Source organism: Quercus robur, chromosome 8, assembly GCF_932294415.1.
Source record: "Quercus robur chromosome 8, dhQueRobu3.1, whole genome shotgun sequence".
Classification (NCBI taxonomy): Eukaryota; Viridiplantae; Streptophyta; class Magnoliopsida; order Fagales; family Fagaceae; genus Quercus; species Quercus robur.
Window position 1 is genome coordinate 41,633,575 of NC_065541.1, and position 8,474 is coordinate 41,642,048.

General features: G+C 37.8%; 1 non-coding gene across 1 annotated transcript; it reads left to right on the plus strand.

Annotated features, from left to right (window-relative positions):
- Window positions 1–227: 227 nt before the first annotated feature.
- Window positions 228–334, plus strand: LOC126698003 (small nucleolar RNA R71). Its single transcript, XR_007646365.1, has one exon. It is a non-coding gene; the product is annotated as a small nucleolar RNA R71 (small nucleolar RNA).
- The last annotated feature ends 8,140 nt before the right edge of the window (window positions 335–8,474 follow it).

The window sequence follows — 8,474 nt, forward strand, 5'->3', positions numbered from 1 at the left end:
CTAGACCATTGTAAAAACTAGGTAGCGACTCCCCCTTGTGTCCACAAGACCTATTTGAGGTATCAGTGGTATCCTAAGATTGGGCATTCTCAGCTAAGAGATCAAAATAATCAAAGGCCTCATTAGGATCTTTATTCAAAAACTCTCCATTGCACATCATCTCTACAAATTGGCGTATCTTTGGAGTTAAACTTTTATAGAAAAAACTTATTATATGCCAAGTTTCATAGCCATGATGTGGACAAGCATTATGCAAATCTTTAAATCTTTCCCAACATTGATAAAATGTCTCATTATCTTTTTGTGAAAAATTCATTATTTGTCTTTTAAGTGCATTAGTCCTATGAATTGGAAAAAATTTCTTTAAAACTCAGTTTGTATCTCTTGCCAAGTACCAATTAACCTAGGTCTCAAAGGATTAAGCCAAGTTTTTGCCTTGTCTTTAAGAGAAAAAGGAAACAACTTCAACCTAATGGTCTCTTTATTACATGATTGGTCATGGAAGGTAGCACATACCTCCTTAAATTCCTTAAAGTGTAGGTAAGGATTTTCAGAATCTAAGCCATGAAATTTAGGAAGCAATGAAATCATATGGGACTCAAAATTAAAATTATTTGCATTAGTTGGAAAAATGATGCATGATGCAGCATTAGTTGCAAATAATCCCTGAGAGTTCTAATTGGTTGGTGATTGTGGAAGTCTTCATTATTTAGATTATTCACATCACCGTGATTACTCTCTAAGTCTTCCATGATATCAAGTGTGTGAGAATGTGTGAAAGAATTAGATAAATTGCCAAACGAATTATTAGACTCAAATCTAACCAAGCGATTATCACTATCAAGACACCAAACACGCATGCAATAGTAAAGCAAGGAAGAAAAAGAAAAAGAAAAGAAAAGAAAACAAATACCTTTAACAATAAAAAGAATTAAAAAGAAAAGAAAAAATCTAAAAGAAAACTAAACTACTTAGAAGAAAAGAGTTGGAGAGATATTACCTAATATGTGAAAAATTTAATGCCGAAAACCTCTCCAAACAAAGTGGAGTGCTTCTTTAATTGCCTAATCCCCGGCAATGCCACCAAAAACTTGTTGTAACTTAAATAATGCTCCCAAGTGCAGGATTGTCACGAAGTATTAACTCGAAGAGTTTGAGGTCGAATCCATAGGGAAAAGGGAATTGATTAGCAAACCACAAGAGAATAAAACTAAGATAATAAAGTTTAATTGAAGAGATTTTGATGGTTTGATAAAGGTTATTTAAATTGAGAGAAAATAAAAATATATTAAGCCACTAAGGTTTAGGGATCCATACACAACACATTTATTGGTAGTCTTAACAATATTTATTTTATAACTCAACTAAAATTCATATGAAGTGTTAGGACATATGTGTTTCGCTTGTTAAGAACATATGTCATGATTTTATGTAATTGGCTTATCCTTTGACAAAACGCACTTTACTTATATTTGGGTAGACGTAGGATGTTTTAAATACTTCAAGAAATCTTGTTTCAAAATCACGTATTGAAGTTTTCAAGTCTATTCAAGAAAACAAGTTCAGAGTGCAAAATCATTAAAGCTCGACAGCTGGTCGACAACTGCATCTATCGAGCTTAAGGAAGCTGTTCTTCATTCGGTGTGCTTGACACATGCTCGACAGCTGCTCGACATCTGCTATCTGTCGAGGTTTAAGATTTTCAGAATTTCAATATGATTTTCTTAGGATCCGTGAATGTGTCTTTGGGACTTCTTTTCTCCTAACCCTAGACATATAAAATGATCAGTTTAAGGGCTGTCAAAGGGTTCACAAGTTGCACAAGCATTGAGCAAACTCTGTTCAAGCAAATTGTGATTGGAGACGAAGTTCTTGCCCTAGTTCATCTCCTTCTCTTGAAGAAGTTGCTGTGTATGTGCACCGTAGGGTTTTGTGACCAAGCATCTTCTTGATCTTCATCGTTTGGATGAACTGAAGAACTTTGCAACCAACAACCTTCTTAGTTGGTGATTGAAGTCATGTACTGGGTTCTGCGCAATTGGTTAGTCACGCATTGGGAGTCGTGCATCAGAAAGGGGAACTATTACTACAGAATAAGTCCAATTGGGTATTGGGGTAAGAGTTCAACTGTAGGTTGGTAAGGTACTTGGATTCCTTTACTTGTAACTGCTTGTTGTGATAATAGTGGAGTTTTGGGAGTGGTGACCTGAAAATCACCCAGTGGGGTTTTTGCCGTTAGGTTTTCCCCATTCGTAAACAAATCACCGTATTATTTATTTTCCGTTGCATTTTTAGTTTATTGGTGATTTGTTTGTGCTACCACGCGTTTGCATGATAAATTGTTTAATTAATAACTCGACTAATTAATTAATTAATTTCTATTACAAGGGGTCATTCAAATTGTGGCCTATTAAGTGGTATCAGAGCGGGCACACTCTGATTAGGGTTTAATCTTTGCTGTGTTGATCCATTGACCCCTGTTGTCATAACTGTAACCAGCTTGAATAGATCTATGTTTTCAAATACATCTTGTTTTTCTAATCTCTTTTTGATTGAGTGTTTCAGAAAGTACAAGTCTAAAAGTTATGTGAATTCTTCTATAATTACTATGGAAAAAGATCTCAGTTCGGCTAAGAAGAAACTAGACTGTCTCAGAATGAAAATGTGCAAAGGAGTTCGTCTGAGAAGAGTAAACATTAAAGGCTTAGCTCAAAAAAGGCAGATGAGAGAAAGCACCATTCCCACTGATCTGTCATCTAAACATGAAGTATGTTTTATGATGAAATCTGCATTTAAAGTTTTGGACACATGTCTATGGTACCTCGACAACGGTTGCTTAAGACATATCACTGGAGACAGATCTCTCTTCAAGACCTTTAAGTCTAAAAAGGGTGGCAATGTAACTTTCAAAGATGGGAGCAAATCTCAATTTAAAGGAAAGGGAATTATTTCTCTACCTGGACTGCCAGACATTGCAAATGTCCTCTATGTAGAAGGTCTAAGGGTGAACCTGTTAAGCATAAGTCAGATATGTAATCAAGACTTCATGGTGCTTTTCTCAAAGGGAAAATGTCTTGTCATGGATGAGTCTAGAAAGAACCTCATAAGTGGTGTTCGAACTTTAGACAACTGTTATGGATTGGTTCCTGATGTTGATATTGTGTGCAACAGTATTCGTTTGCCTAATGAAGATTTAAGGCATCAACGGATGGGGCATGCTAGTTACAAACACCTTTCTATCGTATCTAAGCATGAATCAGTCTTGGAAATACCGAAGCTTAGTAGAATGAACAATGTGGCGTGTGGACCATGTCAACTTGGGAAACAGACAAAAGCTAAGCATCCAAGCACTCAGACATCAGCTACATCTAGGCCATTGGAGCTCCTACATTTGGATCTTATGGGTCCAACTAGAACCGAGTCTCTTGGTGGTAAGAGATACATCATGGTTGTGGTAGACGACTTCACCAGATACACTTGGGCCATTCTCTTACGATCCAAGTCTGATGCTCCTGAGCACATTGAAACCTTATGCACAAGATTGCAAAATGAGAAGAACCTGAAGATTGATCGAATTCGAAGTGACCATGGTAAAGAATTCGAAAACTCACATATGGAGTCCTTTTGCCAGAGATCAGGTATATCTCAAGAATTCTCTGCTCCTATTACTCCTCAGCAGAATGGTGTGGTAGAAAGAAAGAACAGAGTTATTCAAGAGATGGTCAGAGCCATGTTATATAACAAGGATTTGGCTAGAAACTTTTGGGGAGAAGTTGTTAACACTGCTTGTCATACAGTTAATGGGTGTACTTCAGACTCGGTACCAAGAAGACTCCATATGAGTTATGGAAAGGAAGAAAGCTGAATGTGAAGTACTTCAGGATCTTTGGAAGCACCTGTTTCATCCTTAAGGATAAAGAGAATGTGGGAAAGTTTGACTCTAGAAGTGATGAAGGTATATTTTTGGGCTACTTCTCCACAAGCAAGGCTTATCGAGTATACAACAAGAGAACTATGAAGATAATGGAGATAGTAAATGTTGTTATTGATGAGTCTTCAGATTCCAGCTCTCAGAAAAGTATTGAAGAGTTACCCAAAGAAATTCCTCGTCCTAAGCCTATTGGATTTTAAGAGCTTATTGAATAAGAACCTGCATCTCCAAGTACTCCCAGTACTCCCAGTGTTTTGGAAGATTCTGTAGACATATCCACTTCACCAGATTCTGAGTCTCATGAAGAGAAAAGACCTTCATCCAGGGTTAAATTAAACCATCCTCCAGAAGATATTGTGGGAAATATGAATGAACTCACATTAAGGAAACGAATTGTTGATAAATGTCTTGCTAACTTTGTGTCTTATTCTTGTTATTTATCACAGGTTGAACCCACAAAAGTTGAGGAAGCTCTTCAGGATGAAAGTTGGGTTAAAGCAATGCATGATGAACTTCTTCAGTTTCAGAGGAATGATGTTTGGACCTTGGTACCTAGACCGGAGGGTGAACACATCATTGGTACAAAGTGGATATTCCGCAACAAGACTGATGAGGAGGGCAATGTGATCCGAAACAAGGCTCGGTTTATAGCTCAAGGATACTCTCAAATGGATGGAGTAGACTATGATGAGACATTTGCTCTAGTTGCTTGTATGGAGTCCATCAGAATTCTCTTTGCACTGGCATGTCAATTAAAGTTCAAGCTTTATCAGATGGATGTGAAGACTGCTTTCTTAAATGGATTTCTCAAAGAAGACATTTATGTGGAGCAACCAAAAGGATTTACTGATCCACACTTTCCAGATCATGTACTATACCTTAAGAAAGCACTCTATAGGTTAAAGCAAGCCCCTAGAGTTTGGTATGATTGACTTACACAATACTTGGTGTCACATGGGTTCACAAGAGGAAAGACTAATCAGACTCTCTTCATCAAAAGAGAAGATAGCGAGCTAATAGTTGCCCAAGTCTATGTTGATGACATCATCTTTGGATCGACTAAGGATGTACTTGCTCATGATTTCTCAAAACTCATGTAGGCAGAGTTCGAGATGAGCATGATTAGAGAGCTGACACACTTCCTTGGGCTGCAAATTCGTCAACAAGATTCAGGTATATTTCTATCTCAATCTAAATATGCGAAGAATCTTGTGAAAAAATTTGGTTTGGAATCTGCTAGTTTTGTCCGAACCCCTATGAGCCCAAATGTTAAACTCACTGTTGACTTGTTAGGTAGAAGTGTTGATCCTTCTCTTTATAGAAGCATGATAGGTAGTCTCCTTTACCTTATTGCTAGTAGACCTGACATTAGTTACAGTGTTGGAGTATGTGCTAGATATCAGGCTAATCCCAAAGAGTCCCATATGACTGCTTTAAAAAGAATCATAAAGTATGTCAAAAACACTGCTGAGTGTGGTGTGTGGTACAGCAAGGACACAAGTGATGTCCTAGCTGGGTACTCTGATGCTGATTGGGTTGGGAATGCTGATGATAGAAAGAGTACTTCAAGGGGTTGTTTCTATGTGGGTAATAATCTTGTCTCTTGGATGAGTAAAAAGCAGAACTCCATTTCATTATCCACTGCAGAAGCTGAGTACATTGCTGCTGGTAGCTGTTGCACCCAACTCCTATGGATGCAAAAACTCTTCCATGATTATGGTATTTGTCAAGAACATCTCACTATCTGTTGTGACAATACCAGTGCCATTAATATCTCTAAGAATCTGGTTCAACATTCTAGAACCAAACACAGAGATTCGACATCACTTCATTAGGGAGCTTGTCGAAGATGGTACTCTCACTCTTGAGTTTATTCACACTGATGATCAGAAGGCTGACTTGTTTACCAAACCTCTTGATAGTAAACGCTTCGAATTCCTTCTTCAAAACATTGGTGTTATCTCCATGGGATGATCTTCCTCTTTTTTTTTTCTTCCTTATGCATCTGCATCTAGTTTTTATGCTTTGTTTGTTTAACATGTTTTTGTTTGGTTATTTTTCAATTATTTTTTTTGCTTTGTTTTGTTTTTCTTTATAAAAATAAAAAATAAATAAAAAAATTGAAAAATCAGAAAAATACAAAAACAGTGTGTGTTTTATACATTGGTACTTGTGTGCCTTGGATAGCCATTGAAACAAAGTCTTCTAAACTTTGTATCATTTGTAACTTAGATGAGCATCCCTATGCACAACTAAGCAAGTGAGTTTTGTGGCTCGTGTTTGTGATGAGTATGATTAAGTTGTCTCTTAAACGTAACATGCATATCACTCTTTTTGACGGGAAGGACTAAAAAATCCTGAGAGAAAGACATAAATAACCATCTCACCACTGTTGCCCGCCAATCATAATAAGACACCTGTATGCTTCGGCATAGCAAAAGTGCAGTGTCAATGACATTTGTGTGATTAGGCATAGCAAAATTTGAATGTCAAATATCATTGGGTAATTCTTTTCTCTCTTTAATAAGCCCATGCATGATATGTTTAAAAGAAAAATATGCAAAGAAAAATCAAAAGCAAAAAGATAAAAAATGCTTTAAAAATGATTGCAAGCGTGTATTTTAGGAGATGTGGGAGTTATAGGATGTACTTTAAAGGTGATAGTCCCCATCTAGCAGTTATGATTGTGTGTGAGTTAAAGTGATTTTCTCATATCTCAAATCGTCATAACATGCATACACTTATGCAATCTTGCGATGTTTTTCACACACGACATGCAATATTTTTTGCTATTCTTGATACATGTGTAGGTACAATGTGATTTGGCCATCACGAGGTTTTACATGTATTAATGTATGCTCATTAAACTGTCTAAACTCGTTTTTGAAATATGAAATTGGTTAGACTTGTTTAGTGTGTGTGTGTTTGTGGAGATCCATGTGCTTAAATTTTCATTTGAGAGATGATTTTAAGAGCTTAATATATTGATTGGATTGTTGGTTGAGTTGCATGTTGGATTGCATTCATGTTTGTGTTTTTCACATCTCGAAAAACTGCTTTTAAAAGTTGGCTTGACACCTCCTCGACACCTCCTTGATAGCTGGCTATCTATTGAGCTTCCTTAAGCTTTTTCTTATCGCAATCTCACCTGCACCTCGATACCTGGTGGATCTATCGAGATTGGATCTGTATGCTCGATAGCTTTTCGATACCTGGTGGATCGATCGAGCTTCTGTTCTTAAAAATTGATGTGTAGATCCTCGATACCTCCTCGACACCTCAGCTGTCAACGTGTATTTTCTCGACACCTCCTTGACAGATATCTCGATACCTGTCGACACCTTCATCTGTCGAGAATTACAGGCTTTCCTATATAAAGCCCATATGCGATCCGGTCTTCATTTCCATCGATCTCTCTCTTGACACTTCTCTGTTTCTCTCCCAAAAACTCTCCAATCTCACTCCTATCTTGGTTCTCAAGGATTTTCCAAGGTTTTTCACTTTTTTCCTCACTTGGTAAGCTTCTAATCCTTTCTCATTCATGCATTTCATGTTTTGAAACCTAGGATTTGGGGTTTTTGGAAATTTTTGGGGTTTTTCAAAATTGATGAGAATTCATTGAAATTTTGGGTTGGGTTTTCACTTAACTGTGTTTAAAACCTCATACATTGCATCACATTCGCATTATAATGATCTTGCCATGCATTTAGATGTGTTCTATATGATTGTGTGCTGGTAGGTTTGGATTGGGCTGAGCCCATGATGAAATTTCTTTTGCATGTCACATGTTCATACATTTCCCATGCATACGTACTTCTTTTCAATATATTTGATATATTTGAAAATGTTTAGGACTTTTCTGATTGTCTTTCTTTCTCTCCCTCTCTGTTGTTTACATTAGTCGTGTCTATGGCACCTAAGCGTAAATCCACTCCAGTCCGGAACCCTCTTCGTTCTGGTGCTTCTGCTTCATTTGATCCTACTTTATCTCATATCTGGTTCCGTGATGATGATGCCATTAAGGCATTTTCGGAAAACTTTTCTCAACGAGGCATTCATTCGGAACGCCAAGTCATCTTGTCAGATTTTGCTGACACCGACCTTCCTTCTGTCATTCACAGTAGGGGATGGGAGTCACTGTGTGACGCCCCGGTCACTTGTCCTCTCGTGCTGATTCAGGAGTTCTACTCCAACATGCATGGGATTGATCAGTCAGTACCTCTTCTCTTTACTCGCGTTCGAGGTACGCGCATTCCTATCACACCGCAGCTAGTTGTGGATGTGCTTTAGGTTCCTAGGATAGAGTTTCCTAATTATCCTAGCTGTGAGCGTCTGAGGACTGTGTCCAGGGATGAGCTCATGCCCGCTTTCTGTGAGTGCCCTACTTCTTTGGGTGAGCGTCTTTTTACACCATGTCGACCTTTTGCTAAAGGTCCTAGATTCATGAACATAGTGATGACTTTTGTTTTGCATCCCCTCTCTCACTTAACTCCATCACAGAGCTTCGTGCTCGGTTTTTGTTGTCTCTTCTTGAGCATCTCAC